The sequence below is a fragment of the Rutidosis leptorrhynchoides genome, chromosome 11 (assembly GCF_046630445.1).
Source record: "Rutidosis leptorrhynchoides isolate AG116_Rl617_1_P2 chromosome 11, CSIRO_AGI_Rlap_v1, whole genome shotgun sequence".
NCBI classification, from domain to species: Eukaryota; Viridiplantae; Streptophyta; class Magnoliopsida; order Asterales; family Asteraceae; genus Rutidosis; species Rutidosis leptorrhynchoides.
Genome location: NC_092343.1, coordinates 56,457,222 through 56,478,583, shown reverse-complemented (window position 1 = coordinate 56,478,583; position 21,362 = coordinate 56,457,222). Strand labels below are relative to the sequence as shown.

The window sequence follows — 21,362 nt, the reverse complement described above, 5'->3', positions numbered from 1 at the left end:
CAACGTCTATTAACTTAACCGCTTAAATAATTTTTCTTTCCGTTTGGAGAATTAGATAAAAAATAGAGAAAATTCTAAGTCCTAAAAACTAGAGCGTCGAGAAATAAGAAAGAAATAGATTGCGCGTCGAAAAACGTCGAAAAATAAAAAGGTCGAAAAATAGGCGTCGAAAAATAAAAATAAGAAAGTAGTGCGAAATACGGCGTCGTAAAATTCTAAAGCACCTAAATCTTAGTCTAAAGAAAAAGCACTTAAAGGATTTTACGGCAAACCTAGAAATTCTAGAAATAAAAAAAATAACTACGCCAAAAATAAACTTAATACTAAAAGTTGCGACTGAGTCAAAAAAAAAAACTAAAGGTAATAAAACTAAAAATAAATATTATTTATAATTTTTTTTTTAATTTTTTTTAAATTTTTTTTAAATTTTTTTTTACAATTTTTTTTTTTTTTAAAAACGAATTTTTTTTCTAAATAAAAAAACGTTTTTTTTTTACAATTTTTTTTTTTTTTTACGTTTTTTTTTTACGTTTTTTTTAAAACGATTTTTTTTTTACATATAAGTTTTTCTTATTATTTTTATAACTAATAGGATATTCTGTGAATGCACCGAGCAAGACGTTCACCACCTTTTGTACGTTCACCACCTGTAACTAGATCAAGACATTTAACAAATATAGCTGCCGTTGATTTTTTCTTAGACTCGTCATCAAGTCGACCGAGTACTTCAACTCAAATTTCTGATAATCCAGTTTTTGAAACCAATATCACAATTGAGAATCCGGAGAATACTCAGGGACAATTCCGAGACCCTGATCCATTAATTATTCCTCCGGAACCACCAATCATTCAAACAGATATTGTTGAGGAAGAAACCATTAAATCAGAAACCTCTAGTGATTCAGATACAACACTTCCAATCATGGAAAATCTAGAACCTCTAAGTATGGAAGACCGAATGAGAGCTACACGCACGGGCCAAGGTCATGCCATTATTAAACCAGAAGTTAATGCTCCAGATTATGAAATCAAAGGACAAATTCTACACATGGTGACTAATCAATGCCAATTCAGTGGTGCGCCGAATGAAGACCCAAACGAACATCTTCGTACGTTTAATAGAATTTGTACACTATTCAAAATCCGAGAAGTGGAAGATGAGCAGATCTATCTCATGTTGTTTCCCTGGACTTTAAAGGGAGAAGCCAAAGATTGGTTAGAATCGTTACCTGAAGGGGCGATTGACACATGGGATGTTTTAGTTGAAAAATTTCTTAAACGATTCTTTCCGGCATCCAAAGCCGTGAGACTTCAAGGAGAAATTGTTACGTTCAAACAAAAGCCAAATGAAACATTATATGAGGCGTGGACAAGATTCGGAAGGATGTTGAGAGGATGTCCTCAACACGGTTTAGACACTTACCAAATAGTACAAATATTCTACCAAGGTGTCAACGTTGCTATACGAAAAGACATCGACATAACAGCTGGTGGTTCCATTATGAAGAAAACCGCAACTGAAGCTTACAAAATTATTGATAACACAGCCTCCCACTCGCATGAGTGGCACCAAGAAAAAGATATCTTTCGATCATCTAAAGCGGCTAGAGCCGATTCTAGCCATGACTTTGATTCCGTTTCCGCAAAAATAGATGCTTTCGAAAGACGAATGGAAAAGATGAATAAAGATATTCACGCAATACGAATCAGTTGTGAGCAATGCGGTGGACCACACTTATTGAAAGATTGTCACATTGAACCAACGATGGAACAACGAGAGAATGTTTCCTATATGAACCAAAGGCCGGGAAATAATTATCAAAATAATTATCAACCGCCAAGGCTAAACTTAAATCGAAATCAAAACATTCTTTACAATCCAAAAGGACCCGAAAATAACTGGTATAACCAACAAGGTCCGAATAACCAACCGACTCAAAACAACACTTTCAATCAACAAAGACCTAGCTTGTATAAACCACCACAACAACCCAAAGAGAAAAAGCCAAATCTAGAAGAAATGATGGCAAAGCTGATTGAATCTCAAACACAATTCATTACATCTCAAACCCAAACGAACGAGAGATTTGATCAGTCATTAAGAACTCAACAAGCTTCCATTTTGAATCTAGAAAAACACGTAGGTACTCTTGCTAGCATGATGAGTGAGAGGGAACAAGGAAAGCTACCGAGTAATACTGAAGTAAATCCTCGGAATGAGAATGTTAATATGGTTTCAACGAATTCTGAAAAACCAGCACCAGAAGATGGGAAGGTTTTAGATGAGAGTAACAATGAAGAAGTTACACCACCACCACCCGAGTATGTAAAGCCAGTGGTGGCACCATACAAACCACCCATCCCGTTTCCAAGAAAAGGAGTTGAATATGAGCAAGTAATAAGTAATAAAGATTGTGATACTTCTGGAAAGAAGAAGAAGAAAAAGAATAAGAAAGTACAAGAAACAAAAGCCGTAGAAGTAAACCCGGTGAATACAGTTCCACCAAAACCTCCACCTAGGGTAGGTGATCCGGGTGAATTTATTGTTCCTTGTCTACTTAGTGATTGTGTCATGTATGATGCACTAGCAGATTTAGGTGCAAGCGTAAGTGTTATGCCTCTTTCCTTATATAAGAGATTAGGTGTAGGTAAGTTAAGTCCAACGGATATGAGTGTTCGACTCTTTGATCAAACCATTAAGCACCCAGTTGGAATTGCTGACAACCTACCCGTTCAAGTAGGCAATTTAACCTTTCTAGTCGAATTTATTGTCATTGACATAGAAGAGGACCCAAACATTCCTCTAATTTTAGGTCGGCCATTCTTAGCGTCCACCAAGGCGTTATTTGATGTAGGAAATGGAAGAATGACACTTAAAAGTGGTGACAAATCGATCACCTTTATGATTCGAAAGTCTAAATCTCCACCAGCCAAAACCGTTGAACCAGTAAAAACAATTGGTAAGAACCATGTGGTTTTACCAACTCCAACGGTAATACTTAGCAATAATGAAACGCCTAAGTGTGGGGAAAATGAAGTAACACCTAATGATGACATGATAACAAAGAACCCCGTTGTTGATACGAAATTAAATGATCCCGTTATTAATAGTTCAATGAAGAAACTTATTAAACGGATTCGCGATGCTAGAACCAAGGGGAACTTTAAGTTATGTAACCGGTTAGTATCCAATCTATCACCTAAAGAAAAGGAGAAACTAGTTGAAATTGTGGATATTACACAGGAATCCGACCAATGGCTTAAAGAAAAAGTCACGGATATGCAAGTTGATTATGGAACAAGAGAAATTAACGATGAAGTTAATCACAATTTTGACACCACGGCTACCTAAGTGTGGGGAGATTCAAATGTTCTAAAAAGAAAATGCTATCTAGAGTTAGTTGTTCTGTTCTCGTGTAGTTCCGAGAATGGAACCCGATTGGTCTTTTCCGCTAGCAGACACTAAAGAACTAGTTTTCTCCCTCCATTCTGAATTTTTATTTTGTAGGTCTTATATGAAATTAATATGCTTTTAAGTTTTGTGTGAATTTTAAAAAAACAAAATTTACTTTAATTCATTAAGTTGAAAAAAATGATTTCTAAAATTCGTCGTGAGTTGAAGACTAGGTCATTAAGCCGAAATTACTTTACCCGAGGGCGGGGCGACAAATTTTGTTATCATTATTTTTAATTTTATTGATTTAAAGTATGCCAAAAATATTATACTTTATAAATTTTTGAAAAGTGGGGTTATATACCAAACTTCAAAAATATGTATATATATGTTTGTGTTCTATGTTATGTACAAAATAGGGTAAAACAGCGCACTTTCAAAGACTGTCATTAAGTTCAGCAAAAGGTACTAATTTTGACGACAAGACACAAAACAACAAATGTGATATAACAAATGAAGGAATGAACGATGAGGCGCCATCTATCATTCGACGAGCTTTGTAATTACAAACTCGGTATTTTTAATCACTTTTCTACGCTAATCACCCTCATGAATTTAAATTATAGTCTGATTTCATGCAAATGAGGGCATTGCATGATCTTAAGTGTGGGGAAGGGTTATAAATTCTCTCAGGTTTATACTTGGTTTATTTGCCAAATTTTGTGAAAATTTGAAAAATTTTCAATTAAATGAAGTCAAAATCATGTTTATACATATTTATGAACGGTGAAAACTAGGTGATAATACCGAAATTATCGGAAAGGACATAAATTGAGAAACAACCTAAAATGCTTGAATTCATTTAAAATGGAATAAAGGAGAATAAAAAGGCAAAGAAAGAAACTAAGTGTGGGGAGAATGTACCAAGTTATTCAATTAAAAACTATCTATCACATATTTTTGTACAAGATTATTGCAGGTACTTTTGTTTTGGATGATACTAATCAGTTTTACCCGATTTACTATAATACTTTTGAAAGAAAGATGGATCTACACGATGAATCAATTCCATCATTAAAAGGAAGTAAAGTCTTCCGAAAAAGAAACGCGCTTCTTGATTTAGGTCATGAAGTTGTCGTCCAGACCAGCTGTAGGTTGACGAAAAACCTAGAAAAGTCATCACTAAAATCAGCAGGAAATCCACGGACCTCAGCATCAAACAGGGTCGCCAAGTGGTCAGACTTATCCTAACCATGAGAGGGTCTGTCTTGTAAAATGGGGAGGGCGCCGTGCAAATTAGCTTGATAAGACTAATGAATCAGATCCCCAGAAAGGATAATCTCCTTAAAGATTAAAAATCAGCTTTTAAGACTGATATTACTCAATCCTAGAGATTGACCTTAAAGATTGAGAATTCAAACTCATGGAATTCAATGATATCTAAACTCGAGCTTGAACGAGAAAATATTTTGATCAAAATTAAAACCGATTTGTTTTCTGAAAATCCATTTTCAATGCGTTCATTACCATTGAACGTAAAATCCTGGGAATTCAACAGAATTCATTAGGTCACCTGAACCAAATCGGGTGTCAACCGTAAGAACGGTGGTTGCATAGCATGGTCGGAGACAGGACCTTGTGCCAGACCGAAAAATTATAAGGGTGAGCTTTACTATTGCTCCTACCAAGGATAGTAATTGCGTCCGACACGTTATAAGACCATAATCAAAAGCATGTCACGGGACATTGCCTTTAACAGTTGCTTGTTCAACGCTTTCCTTTACAACCGGACGGTAGTTTGCCGAAAGGTAATATACGGAACAAGTAAACTGGACGTGTTGCTTTCCAAATACAAGGTTAGCAAGTGGGTGACACAAAACCGCAAGTTTTGAGCTAAAATTTTCAAATCTGAAACCCACCAAACCCACAAAAATATTTTGCAAACACCGGTAAAGGGTTATTCCGGAAAACTTATCTAGGGTAAAAACTAGATTTAATTTTCAAAAGATCAAATGTTTTCATAAAGATCCAATTTCCTTAATGGATCTAAATTTTTATAGTCATGTGGGACTGTAAACCATATCGTTATTACCATTGTTTATACCGCCGTATAGAAATCACTGATGTACAAAGTATGAAGAATAAAGAAGTGATTCTAGTATTTCAAGACAATATTGCTTGAGGACAAGCAACGCTCAAGTGTGGGAATATTTGATAATGCTAAAAAAGAACATATATTTCATAGCATTATTCCTTAAGAAAGACAAGATTTTAGTTGGTATTGTTCGATTTACAAGCGATATTCGTTTAAATTTTAAAAAGAGAAGATAAAAGGCAGATTCGACAAATTGAAGACAAAAAGGTCCAAAGAGCTAAAAAGTACAAGATACAATTAAAAAGGTTCAAAATATTGATGAGGAACGTCTCAAAATGACAAGAGTACAAGTTACAAGACGCAAAGTACGCGATTTAAAATAATACGCGAGGACGTCCGAAAATCCGGAACCGGGACCTGAGCCAAGAAGAAACGCCCGACGCAACGGACCAAAAATATCTAGTCTACTATGCACAAAAATATAATATAATATATATATAATTATATATAATTATATATTATATATATTATTATTATTATATTACGTCGGCAAGAAGAAAACAAATCAATTTGGCTGGATCCAGGGTGGCCATGCGACTCGCATGGCCAGAGGCACAAATCCATGCGAGTCGCATGGAGTGAGATTGCTGGTCAGGTCCTATATAAAGCCAGTTTTCTGCCGAGTTTTAATCATCTTTTTTCTTCCTCTTCATACGTAAAACTTATATTTATATTTATAATTTATATTTTAATTTTAATTTTAATTCTAATAATAAGGGTATGTTAGCGAATGTTGTAAGGGTGTAAGTCGAAATTCTGTCCGTGTAACGCTACGCTATTTTTAATCATTGTAAGTTATGTTCAACCTTTTTATATTAATGTCTCGTAGCTAAGTTATTATTATGCTTATTTAAAACGAAGTAATCATGATGTTGGGCTAATTACTAAAATTGGGTAATTGGGCTTTGTACCATAATTGGGGTTTGGACAAAAGAACGACACTTGTGGAAATTAGACTATGGGCTATTAATGGGCTTTATATTTGTTTAACTAAATGAAAGTTTGTTAATGTTAATATAAAGATTTACAATTGGGCGTCCCTATAATTTACCATATACACTCAATCGGACACGATGGGCGGGGTATTTATATGTACGAATAATCGTTCATTTAACCGGACACGGGAATGGATTAATAGCCACTAGAATAATTAAAACAGGGGTGAAATTACATTCAAGGGTAATTGGTGTAATTGTTAACAAAGTAGTAAAACCTTGGTTTACACGCAGTCGATAACCTGGTGTATTCATTAAACAAAGTATTAAAACCTTGTTACAATTCGAATCCCCAATTAGTTGGAATATTTAACTTCGGGTATAATAATAATTTGACAAGGACACTTGCAATTTATATTTATGACTGATGGACTGTTATGGACAAAAACCAGACGGACATATTGAATAATCCAGGACAAAGGACAATTAACCCATGGGCATAAAACTAAAATCAACACGTCAAACATCATGATTACGGAAGTTTAAATAAGCATAATTCTTTTATTTCATATTTAATTTCCTTTATTTTATATTTAATTGCACTTCTAATTATCGCACTTTTATTTATTGTTATTTTATTTAATCGCACTTTTAATTATCGTACTTTTTATCGCAAGTTTATTTTATCGCATTTTTATTCGCAATTTCATTATCATTATTTACTTTACGCTTTAATTTAAGTCTTGTATTTATTTAATATTTTACATTAGGTTTTAACTGCGACTAAAGTTTTAATCGACAAACCGGTCATTAAACGGTAAAAACCCCCCTTTATAATAATAATATTACTTATATATATATTTGTATTTTTATAAAAGTAAACTAATATAGCGTTGAGCTTTGTTTAAAGATTTCCCTGTGGAACGAACCGGACTTACTAAAAACTACACTACTGTACGATTAGGTACACTGCCTATAAGTGTTGTAGCAAGGTTTAAGTATATCCATTCTATAAATAAATAAATATCTTGTGTAAAATTGTATCGTATTTAATAGTATTTCCTAGTAAAATATAAACTATTTTATATACACCTCGCTTTGACATCAAGTATTTTATATATACTATAAGGAAATTTAAATGATTTTGATTATGATTATAACCATGAGTTTAGGATTAGATTAAGACTTAAAAAAAAAAAAAAAAAAAAAAAAAATTTATTTTTAGTTTTATTACCTTTAGTTTTTTTTTTTTTTTTGACTCAGTCGCAACTTTTAGTATTAAGTTTATTTTTGGCGTAGTTATTTTTTTTATTTCTAGAATTTCTAGGTTTGCCGTAAAATCCTTTAAGTGCTTTTTCTTTAGACTAAGATTTAGGTGCTTTAGAATTTTACGACGCCGTATTTCGCACTACTTTCTTATTTTTATTTTTCGACGCCTATTTTTTGACCTTTTTATTTTTCGACGTTTTTCGACGCGCAATCTATTTCTTTCTTATTTCTCGACGCTCTAGTTTTTAGGACTTAGAATTTTCTCTATTTTTTATCTAATTCTCCAAACGGAAAGAAAAATTATTTAAGCGGTTAAGTTAATAGACGTTGACATTTTTCTGGTTCGTAGTAATAGTTGAATTTGTACGTGGACCGGGTTATTGGAGCCAAACAGTCCTCAATTATATTGAGACCAAACGAATCCTGCCCCTCTGCTGCATCTTTTGGCTATTCGAAACGTGGGCAAAATCAGAAAAGTCTATTAAATGGATAGCTTATATAAGTTTTTCTTATTATTTTTATAACTAATAGGATATTCTGTGAATGCACCGAGCAAGACGTTCACCACCTTTTGTACGTTCACCACCTGTAACTAGATCAAGACATTTAACAAATATAGCTGCCGTTGATTTTTTCTTAGACTCGTCATCAAGTCGACCGAGTACTTCAACTCAAATTTCTGATAATCCAGTTTTTGAAACCAATATCACAATTGAGAATCCGGAGAATACTCAGGGACAATTCCGAGACCCTGATCCATTAATTATTCCTCCGGAACCACCAATCATTCAAACAGAGATTGTTGAGGAAGAAACCATTAAATCAGAAACCTCTAGTGATTCAGATACAACACTTCCAATCATGGAAAATCTAGAACCTCTAAGTATGGAAGACCGAATGAGAGCTACACGCACGGGCCAAGGTCATGCCATTATTAAACCAGAAGTTAATGCTCCAGATTATGAAATCAAAGGACAAATTCTACACATGGTGACTAATCAATGCCAATTCAGTGGTGCGCCGAATGAAGACCCAAACGAACATCTTCGTACGTTTAATAGAATTTGTACACTATTCAAAATCCGAGAAGTGGAAGATGAGCAGATCTATCTCATGTTGTTTCCCTGGACTTTAAAGGGAGAAGCCAAAGATTGGTTAGAATCGTTACCTGAAGGGGCGATTGACACATGGGATGTTTTAGTTGAAAAATTTCTTAAACGATTCTTTCCGGCATCCAAAGCCGTGAGACTTCAAGGAGAAATTGTTACGTTCAAACAAAAGCCAAATGAAACATTATATGAGGCGTGGACAAGATTCGGAAGGATGTTGAGAGGATGTCCTCAACACGGTTTAGACACTTACCAAATAGTACAAATATTCTACCAAGGTGTCAACGTTGCTACACGAAAAGACATCGACATAACAGCTGGTGGTTCCATTATGAAGAAAACCGCAACTGAAGCTTACAAAATTATTGATAACACAGCCTCCCACTCGCATGAGTGGCACCAAGAAAAAGATATCTTTCGATCATCTAAAGCGGCTAGAGCCGATTCTAGCCATGACTTTGATTCCGTTTCCGCAAAAATAGATGCTTTCGAAAGACGAATGGAAAAGATGAATAAAGATATTCACGCAATACGAATCAGTTGTGAGCAATGCGGTGGACCACACTTATTGAAAGATTGTCACATTGAACCAACGATGGAACAACGAGAGAATGTTTCCTATATGAACCAAAGGCCGGGAAATAATTATCAAAATAATTATCAACCGCCAAGGCTAAACTTAAATCGAAATCAAAACATTCTTTACAATCCAAAAGGACCCGAAAATAACTGGTATAACCAACAAGGTCCGAATAACCAACCGACTCAAAACAACACTTTCAATCAACAAAGACCTAGCTTGTATAAACCACCACAACAACCCAAAGAGAAAAAACCAAATCTAGAAGAAATGATGGCAAAGCTGATTGAATCTCAAACACAATTCATTACATCTCAAACCCAAACGAACGAGAGATTTGATCAGTCATTAAGAACTCAACAAGCTTCCATTTTGAATCTAGAAAAACACGTAGGTACTCTTGCTAGCATGATGAGTGAGAGGGAACAAGGAAAGCTACCGAGTAATACTGAAGTAAATCCTCGGAATGAGAATGTTAATATGGTTTCAACGAATTCTGAAAAACCAGCACCAGAAGATGGGAAGGTTTTAGATGAGAGTAACAATGAAGAAGTTACACCACCACCACCCGAGTATGTAAAGCCAGTGGTGGCACCATACAAACCACCCATCCCGTTTCCAAGAAAAGGAGTTGAATATGAGCAAGTAATAAGTAATAAAGATTGTGATACTTCTGGAAAGAAGAAGAAGAAAAAGAATAAGAAAGTACAAGAAACAAAAGCCGTAGAAGTAAACCCGGTGAATACAGTTCTACCAAAACCTCCACCTAGGGTAGGTGATCCGGGTGAATTTATTGTTCCTTGTCTACTTAGTGATTGTGTCATGTATGATGCACTAGCAGATTTAGGTGCAAGCGTAAGTGTTATGCCTCTTTCCTTATATAAGAGATTAGGTGTAGGTAAGTTAAGTCCAACGGATATGAGTGTTCGACTCTTTGATCAAACCATTAAGCACCCAGTTGGAATTGCTGACAACCTACCCGTTCAAGTAGGCAATTTAACCTTTCTAGTCGAATTTATTGTCATTGACATAGAAGAGGACCCAAACATTCCTCTAATTTTAGGTCGGCCATTCTTAGCGTCCACCAAGGCGTTATTTGATGTAGGAAATGGAAGAATGACACTTAAAAGTGGTGACAAATCGATCACCTTTATGATTCGAAAGTCTAAATCTCCACCAGCCAAAACCGTTGAACCAGTAAAAACAATTGGTAAGAACCATGTGGTTTTACCAACTCCAACGGTAATACTTAGCAATAATGAAACGCCTAAGTGTGGGGAAAATGAAGTAACACCTAATGATGACATGATAACAAAGAACCCCGTTGTTGATACGAAATTAAATGATCCCGTTATTAATAGTTCAATGAAGAAACTTATTAAACGGATTCGCGATGCTAGAACCAAGGGGAACTTTAAGTTATGTAACCGGTTAGTATCCAATCTATCACCTAAAGAAAAGGAGAAACTAGTTGAAATTGTGGATATTACACAGGAATCCGACCAATGGCTTAAAGAAAAAGTCACGGATATGCAAGTTGATTATGGAACAAGAGAAATTAACGATGAAGTTAATCACAATTTTGACACCACGGCTACCTAAGTGTGGGGAGATTCAAATGTTCTAAAAAGAAAATGCTATCTAGAGTTAGTTGTTCTGTTCTCGTGTAGTTCCGAGAATGGAACCCGATTGGTCTTTTCCGCTAGCAGACACTAAAGAACTAGTTTTCTCCCTCCATTCTGAATTTTTATTTTGTAGGTCTTATATGAAATTAATATGCTTTTAAGTTTTGTGTGAATTTTAAAAAAACAAAATTTACTTTAATTCATTAAGTTGAAAAAAATGATTTCTAAAATTCGTCGTGAGTTGAAGACTAGGTCATTAAGCCGAAATTACTTTACCCGAGGGCGGGGCGACAAATTTTGTTATCATTATTTTTAATTTTATTGATTTAAAGTATGCCAAAAATATTATACTTTATAAATTTTTGAAAAGTGGGGTTATATACCAAACTTCAAAAATATGTATATATATGTTTGTGTTCTATGTTATGTACAAAATAGGGTAAAACAGCGCACTTTCAAAGACTGTCATTAAGTTCAGCAAAAGGTACTAATTTTGACGACAAGACACAAAACAACAAATGTGATATAACAAATGAAGGAATGAACGATGAGGCGCCATCTATCATTCGACGAGCTTTGTAATTACAAACTCGGTATTTTTAATCACTTTTCTACGCTAATCACCCTCATGAATTTAAATTATAGTCTGATTTCATGCAAATGAGGGCATTGCATGATCTTAAGTGTGGGGAAGGGTTATAAATTCTCTCAGGTTTATACTTGGTTTATTTGCCAAATTTTGTGAAAATTTGAAAAATTTTCAATTAAATGAAGTCAAAATCATGTTTATACATATTTATGAACGGTGAAAACTAGGTGATAATACCGAAATTATCGGAAAGGACATAAATTGAGAAACAACCTAAAATGCTTGAATTCATTTAAAATGGAATAAAGGAGAATAAAAAGGCAAAGAAAGAAACTAAGTGTGGGGAGAATGTACCAAGTTATTCAATTAAAAACTATCTATCACATATTTTTGTACAAGATTATTGCAGGTACTTTTGTTTTGGATGATACTAATCAGTTTTACCCTATTTACTATAATACTTTTGAAAGAAAGATGGATCTACACGATGAATCAATTCCATCATTAAAAGGAAGTAAAGTCTTCCGAAAAAGAAACGCGCTTCTTGATTTAGGTCATGAAGTTGTCATCCAGACCAGCTGTAGGTTGACGAAAAACCTAGAAAAGTCATCACTAAAATCAGCAGGAAATCCACGGACCTCAGCATCAAACAGGGTCGCCAAGTGGTCAGACTTATCCTAACCATGAGAGGGTCTGTCTTGTAAAATGGGGAGGGCACCGTGCAAATTAGCTTGATAAGACTAATGAATCAGATCCCCAGAAAGGATAATCTCCTTAAAGATTAAAAATCAGCTTTTAAGACTGATATTACTCAATCCTAGAGATTGACCTTAAAGATTGAGAATTCAAACTCATGGAATTCAATGATATCTAAACTCGAGCTTGAACGAGAAAATATTTTGATCAAAATTAAAACCGATTTGTTTTCTGAAAATCCATTTTCAATGCGTTCATTACCATTGAACGTAAAATCCTGGGAATTCAACAGAATTCATTAGGTCACCTGAACCAAATCGGGTGTCAACCGTAAGAACGGTGGTTGCATAGCATGGTCGGAGACAGGACCTTGTGCCAGACCGAAAAATCATAGGATGATCTTTACTATCGCTCCTACCAAGGATAGTTCTAGCATCCGACACGTTAATAAGACCATAATCATCTGCATGTCACGGGACATTGCCTTAACAGTTTCTTGTTCATCGCTTTCCTTTACAACCGGACGGTAGTTTGCCGAAAGGTAATATACGGAACAAGTAAACTGGATGTGTGCTTTCCGATACAGGGATAGCAGTGGATTACACGAACCTAAAAGTTTTTAGCCAAAATATTGATCCACAAATATATTTTGCAACACCGATGGTGGATCAAATCAGAAAACTTGTCTAGGGTAAAATCTAGCTTGAATTTTCAAAAGATCAAATGTTTTCATAAAGATCCAATTTCCTAAAGGATCTAAATTTTCATAAGTCATATGGGACTGTAAACCGCCTTTCAAATGTGCACTTTGCTTTGGAAACCGAAAGTAAATCGGCTATTTGATTGCAAGTGTCGTTGACCTACACCCAAGGCAACTGTGGATGACACACCCACCTTTAACCATGGTTCTATTGTTAATATCATTGTTTATACCGCTCTATCAAAATCACTGATGTACAAAGTGTGAAGAATAAAGAAGTGATTCGTGTGATGTATTATATTTCAAGACTGTATTGCTTGAGGACAAGCAACGCTCAAGTGTGGGGATATTGATAAGGCTAAAAAGGAACATATATTTCATAGCAAAATCCCCCAAGAAAGACAAGATTTTAGTTGCAATTGTTCCATTTTCGAGTAATATTCGTTTATTTTAAATAAGTGCGAAGACAAAAGGCGAAAACGAAGATTTGAAGACGCAAAGGTCCAAAAAGCTCAAAAGTACAAGATACAATCAAAAAGGTTCAAATTATTGATGAAGAACATCTAAAAATGACAAGAGTACAAGTTACAAAACGCAAAGTACACGATATAAAATTGTACGAAAGGGCGTTCGAAAATCCGGAACCGAGGCATGAACCAACTTTCAGCGCTCGACGCAACGGTGTAAAAATTACGAGTCAACTATGCACAAGAATAAAATATAATATTTAAATAATTCATAATAAGAATAATATTAAATAATAAAAAGTTGTTAATTGAGCATAGTTCAGGGGTCGTAAATGAAAATTTCAATTCTAATTTCGCTATAAAAGCGATGATTTACGATCGAATTGGGAGAGAACTTTTCTATCCTTTTTTTTTATCCGATCAAATATCTATATCAATTATCAATATCTATATTCTATATCTCTATCATAATGTTAACTTAATAAGATATAACAATAATCTTAATTTTAATTTTAAATTATGATAATAATAAGATTTATGATAGAGATCGTTTGAGTGTGTAAGTCAAAATTCTGTCCGTGTAACGCTACGCTATTTTTAATCATTGTAAGTTATGTTCAACCTTTTTACATTAATGTCTCGTAGCTAAGTTATTATTATGTTTATTTAAAACGAAGTAATCATGATGTTGGGCTAATTACTAAAATTGGGTAATTGGGCTGTGTACCATAATTAAGGTTTGGGCAAAAGACCGACACTTGTGGAAATTGGACTATTGACTATTAATAGATGGGGGGTATTGTCTAATTGAGTGACAACTCATTGGAGTCTGTCGAACCTATCTTCAAATTAATTATCCTAATAATTAATAATGATTATGGTTGTCCTATTTAGTGACGTTCATATGGAATCTATTATAATCATTTAATTAATTATTCGGGTTGGGTAATTGATTATTCAAACTGATCAAGTGGGTAAATTAATATTCATATCTAATCAAAACAGGGGTAGATTACATACAGTGATAACTGGTGTAATTGTTGACAGAAGTGATAACTGCGTCACAGTTTAAATCCTTAATTAGTTGGAATATTTGACTTCGGGTATAAGGGTAATTTGACGAGGACACTCGCACTTTATATTTATGACCGATGGACTATTATGGATAAAAACCATATAGGTATCAAATAAACCATGACAAAGGACAATTAACCCGAGTAACAATTAATTAAAATCAAAACGTCAATCATCATGATTACGGAAGTTTAAATAAGCATAATCCTTTTATTTCATATTCTATCGCAATTTTATTTATTGTTATTTTATTTATCGTCATTTATTTATTTTACGCACTTTAATTATTGTCATTTATCTTTACGCTTAAAAATATAAAATCGACAAACCGGTCATTAAACGGTAAAAACCCCCCTTTTATAATAATATTACTACTTATATATATATATATATATATATATATATATATATATATATATATATATATATATATATATATATATATAGTTTTATAAAAATATAGTACGTAATCACTAGCTCCCTGTGGAACGAACCAGACTTACTAAAAACTACACTACTCTACGATTAGGTACACTGCCTATAGTGTTGTAGCAAGGTTTAGGTATATCCCATCCGTAATTTAATTAAAACTTGTGTCATATTTTGTAGTATTTCCTAGTAAAAATTAATACTATTTCGTACACCCCGCTGCACACATCAAGTTTTTGGCGCCAAAAACTTGATGATGTAGCGTGAGGGTACGAAATAGTATTATTTTTAATACAAAATACTACAAAATATGACACAAGTTTTATTAATTTACGGATGGGATATACCTAAACCTTGCTACAACACTATAGGCAGTGTACCTAATCGTAGAGTAGTGTAGTTTTTAGTAAGTCCGGTTCGTTCCACAGGGAGCTGGTGAAGTTAACGCTATATTATTAAGTTTATTTGTAAAAATATATATATAAATAAGTAGTAGTATTATTATAAAATGGGGGTTTTACCGTTTAATGACCGGTTTGTCGATTTTAAGCGTAAAAATAAATGACAAAAATTAAAGTGCGTAAAATAAATTGCGATAAATAAAATGACAGAAAATAAAATTGCGAGTAATAAAATGACAGTAAATAAAGATACGATGAGAAATATAATAAAAGAATTATGCTTATTTAAACTTCCGTAATCATGATGTTTGACGTGTTGATTTTAATTTATTACCATGGGTTAATTGTCCTTTATCCTGGTTTATTTGATACATCTATCTGGTTTTTGTCCATAATAGTCCATCGGTCATAAATATAAAGTGCGAGTATCCTCGTCAAATTACCCTTATACCCGAAGTCAAATATTCCAACTGATTAAGGATTTAAACTGTGACGCAGTTATCACTTCTGTCAACAATTACACCAGTTATCACTGTATGTAATCCACCCCTGTTTTAATTAGTTTATGAATATTAATTCATCCACTTGATCAGAATGAATAATCAATTACCCAACCCAATTGATTAATTAAATGATTATAACAGATTCCATATGAACATCACTAAATAGGACAACCATAATCATTATTAATTATTAGGTTAATTAATTTGAAGATAGGTTCGACAGACTCCAATGAGTTGTCACTCAATTAGACAATACCCCCCATCTATTAATAGTCAATAGTTCAATTTCCACAAGTGTCGGTCTTTTGCCCAAACCTTAATTATGGTACAAAGCCCAATTACCCAATTTTAGTAATTAGCCCAACATCATGATTACTTCGTTTTAAATAAGCATAATAATAACTTAGCTACGAGACATTAATGTAAAAAGGTTGAACATAACTTACAATGATTAAAAATAGCGTAGCGTTACACGGACAGAATTTCGACTTACACACTCAAACGATCTCTATCATAAATCTTATTATTATCATAATTTAAACTTAAAATTAAGATTATTGTTATATCTTATTACATTAACAATAGAGATTTTTAGATATTGATATTGATAATAGATATTGGATCGGTAGAAAGATGATAGAAAAAAAAAATGATCGAAAAAGGTTCTCCTCCATTGAAATTACATAGATCGTTATATAGCGAAATTAGAAATTGAATTTTCATTTACGACCCCTGAACTATGCTCAATTAACAACTTTTTATTATTTAATATTATTCTTATTATGAATTATTTAAATATTATATTTTATTCTTGTGCATAGTTGACTCGTAATTTTTACACCGTTGCGTCGAGCGCTGAAAGTTGGTTCATGCCCCAGTTCCGGATTTTCGAACGTCCTTTCGTACAATTTTATATCGTGTACTTTGCGTTTTGTAACTTGTACTCTTGTCATTTTTAGACGTTCTTCATCAATAATTTGAACCTTCTTGATTGTATCTTGTACTTTTTAGCTTTTTGGACCTTTGCGTCTTCAAATCTTCGTTTTTGCCTTTTGTCTTCGCACTTATTTAAAATAAACGAATATTACTCGAAAATGGAACAATTGCAACTAAAATCTTGTCTTTCTTGGGGGATTTTGCTATGAAATATATGTTCCTTTTTAGCCTTATCACCCGCAACCTCGTTACTTCTTGACTTAAATCTCTATGAAAAATCATTATTGTTCTTTGAAACTCTATCATGTACTCATCTACATCTTGTAACAATAATTGCCATACCAATTATCGGGAATCCGCAATCAGTACTTTGAAAACTCACAGCATGTCTACATCAACAGTTATATGTATAACATTCATCTCTTAGAATTATGATCTTCCATTCTGAAATTCTGAAAATCACCCAGTCTACGAATCAATACTCCAAATTTTGAGGAAGCTGAATGAAGCAGCAAAAACCTTAGACAACCGTAAATGACCTTAACCGTCGAAAGTTTGATGATAAAGAATGGAGTATTGGAAACACTCAATAGAAAATTTAGTACCGAAAAGCGGATTATGCGAAACTATGAAGGAAGCCGTGGACAAATCACAAAGAATAAGTTTGACTTCAAAGAATCCAAATGATTCAATGCCTGCTGAAGTCTTTAGCGAATATCTTGCTCCTTACTCTAAACCCTTGCGAACAATAGTTTCCATCATCCTCTGATCTTAGATATTCAAAGATATTATCGTATCTTTCATTACAAATATCCTCCATATTTCTGAAGATATTTTCATAACTATTCTTATCTGAAATCAATAATCTCTTCGCGCTATCAGTGTTACATCATATAGAAACTGTTAGTTTCTATATTCTGTAAACTTTCGAGCTTAAAATATGAATGTTTTTGAAGTAGTGTTGGGAACTGATGCATGAGTTAGTATAATATAATGACACTTGATCAACGTGATTATATTATAGTAATTCATGCTGAGCTTATAATGAAATGTGATGATTCACAGTACCATCATCATGTGCCATGTTACACGACTCTTACATTCTATCCAATCTCCAAACATAATAAGAACATATCTTCTTGATAGTTCTATCTTTTCATATATTCTGGTAAATTGCCAAATCAAGATCGTGCCATTATGATTTCTTTTTGAGTACATTAACTATGTTCATTTCAAAATCCATATGAATTCTGGACCATTATTCGCTTGACTTGAAGTCGGGAAGAGGTGACAAAAGTATGGAACTCTTGAATATAAAAGAAAATATAAAGCTCAACAACAACATATAAATTACAAACCGTGCATATCAATACGTATTGCCACGTAAAGGCACGGGAGAATTAAAATTACTATAATCTCAAGGTAGTAGTAAAAATAAATAAAATCCTCCGGTGGTAAATGAAAAAGAAGAATGACATATATGAAAGTTAGAAGTATATCAAGGATCAAAATAGGATGGAACATATTGATGAATACTTTAAAGTATGAGTTAAGGGAGAAAGAATAGAAGGTGTGAGTTGTAAGGAAATGACGGGGGTGGATTTATAGTGAAATATTCGACAGAGCAATCAAAACAGATTATTACATTTAATCAAAGAAGATCCTGATTTCCCTTAATCGCCGAAGAACCAAATCTTATTACGAAGATTTTTTTTAAATCCCTTAAATTTTGGAAATCTATCCTATCTACGTCAAAAGATATGACGAATCTATACCTACCCAATTCACTCTTTGGTGATAGCTTAACTCGTACCCTTCACAACATCAAATGATTTTATCCATATTACTCAATGATGATAAAACTTTATTTATCAACTCATATTTGTCATGAAAACATTCTTATTGTCATCCATGACGACCTCTATCAAATTTCGGGGACGAAATTTCTTTAACGGGTAGGTACTGTGATGACCCGGAAATTTTCGACCAAATTTAAACTTAATCTTTATATGAAATCGACACGATAAGTAAAGTCTGTAATGTTGAAGTCTTAAAAACTTTGAACTGTGTTCATGTATACATTTGACCATCAACCGTTCCCGACGATTCACGAAGAGTAGTTTATGATTAGATGTGAATAGATATATATATATATATAATAAATCACTAACAAAGTAATAAAAGATATACTCTGAGTTTATTTATTTCAATATATAACTAATATAGCTACTTGGTATCTATAACAAAATAATATATTTAGTAAATATTATATATACATGTATATGTATATGATGTCCATACATAATTAATATTATATGTATGTTGTATTTTATATGAAACATTTAAATAATAAATATACAATATATGTTATTACATGATAATTAAATATTACATAAATAGTAAATGATAATATTAATATATTAAATATAATTACAAGTTAAGAATATAGTTGTTATTGTAAAATTTTAATTTCTTTCATTATTATTATTAGTATTAATATCAAATTTATTAATATTAATATTATTATTATTATTATTATTATTAAAATTATAATTCTAATGTTATGATTTTTTGTTTTTGTTTTTTTAATAGAGATTTTAAATATAAATACTATTATAAGAATGATAAAAATTATAATTAAATTGTAATTCAAATATTATTAGTTATCAATATTATTAATTATTATTAAACTTATTTAAAATTAGCATTTTGGTTATTAATAATATCATCATATTAATAGTATTATTGTTTTAGATTTATTATTATTATTAATATCTTATCAATAATTTTATTGTTATTATTAAAATAAATTATTATTAATTAGTATTATTACTAATTCACTTATTAGTTATTAATATTATAAAAAATATAAAATCACGAAAGAATCAGAATCAGATACATGTCTCCATCTTTCTGCAGTTAATTTTTTTCTTTCTTTCTCTATTTAGTACCAATCAATAACAGTAATCTTATACAGATAATTGAATTTGTTAGACATCATTTTCATACTTTTGTATATTTTTGTTTTTTTCTCCTGAGATATGTCAACTCATAGGAAATCCTTCTATCAATCGAGCAAAGGCCAACCTTATATCAACTATCACGTTCCCTCTCTCTCTAACTATCTCTCTCTCATACTCTTATTCGAAGAACCACCATCAATGCTATCATTTTTCTGTTTTGGAACCAGAAACAACCAGCACTTAATAATCACCATATCTGCTATGCTGTTTCTGTCTTCTTCGACCATGCATCATCACCAAACCAAAAACCACCACCATAACCATTACACCATTATAACCGTCACCACCTCGCCATTACTCTCTCACATCTTCTCTCCTTGAACCAAGAACTATGAACAAATATATAATCACTCGAGTTTAGTTTGCAACCTTAATAGCGAACCCATCTACTGCTACTTGGTCGATTAAACTGCTGTTATTCCGTTCGAGTTTGCTATTCAGGTTTAAATCACGAAAACCCTCACACATACACCCATCGAATTAAATTGTTGCTACCACTGCTTTTCCTCCTATCTTCTTCTTTAATTTTTATGTATCTGATTCTGTTTTGTTGCCAAGACCACAACCCAAACCAACCGAAAATCACTTCATTACCACCGTGAAAACTACGATGTAAACTGATGCTACTCTATTCTTTTCGAATCCAGTTACTCGCCTTCTTCTGTTTTCCTGTGTTAAAAAAAATGATGAAGAGATGATTAATGATGGTGACGGTTTGATGCAAGGTATATGAAAATAATATTAATAAGAGTACGAACGTGTAAAGTGATGTTGAGATAATTGCAATTATGATGAACTAGAACCCCACATGTCATTCCTTTCACAAATATCCAAATTTCAACGTACACATGTATTTAAAATTGAAGTGTGGCCATACCAAAGTGAGACTCCTTTATGATGCACTATATTTTTTTATGATGATGTAGTTTTAGTGGAAGATGAAAGCAATAATGGAATTATTAATGTTAAGTGATGAGTTTGCTTTACATCTCAATCTCATTGTCTACTTGATTAATCATCAGCCGAGTTCCTTAATTAGATTTGTGGATTTGTAGATCATATTCCTTAGTAGGCTTATCATATCGTTGGGCTTTTGGTTATGACATTGGGCCGAGAATAGTAGGTTAAGTAGAATATAAACGGGAATTAAAACATAAAATATTAAGTAGAGGAATGGTTAGGGGCGTGGGAGTTGAAAAGGAGGTCGTGGGTTCGAAACTAGGCTTAGGCGAATGCGTATATTATTTTTTTTACGATGGAAGCTGGACTGATTATGCTATTGGGCCGTATTTATTCTTGGGCCGAGATCCTTAATCTGTTTTTGTTGGGCTAGCTTGCTGTTTAACGATTAAGGGTAATGCTTGATGACTTTGTGATTATGATATGAAGATTAAATAAGGGTGATGCATTGAAAGATAATGTTGAGGTTAATGATAAGCGGTTCATATATGTATATATTTTTACACGCGAGATAACT

The 21,362-nt window shown here is 32.9% G+C and overlaps 2 non-coding genes across 2 annotated transcripts; both read right to left on the bottom strand.

Annotated features, from left to right (window-relative positions):
* Positions 1-1,306: 1,306 nt before the first annotated feature.
* On the bottom strand, positions 1,307-1,413 carry LOC139879204 (small nucleolar RNA R71). The gene has a single exon (XR_011770058.1). It is a non-coding gene; the product is annotated as a small nucleolar RNA R71 (small nucleolar RNA).
* A 7,585-nt stretch (positions 1,414-8,998) lies between these two features.
* Positions 8,999-9,105, bottom strand: LOC139879203 (small nucleolar RNA R71). Its single transcript, XR_011770056.1, has one exon. It is a non-coding gene; the product is annotated as a small nucleolar RNA R71 (small nucleolar RNA).
* Between the last annotated feature and the right edge of the window lie 12,257 nt (positions 9,106-21,362).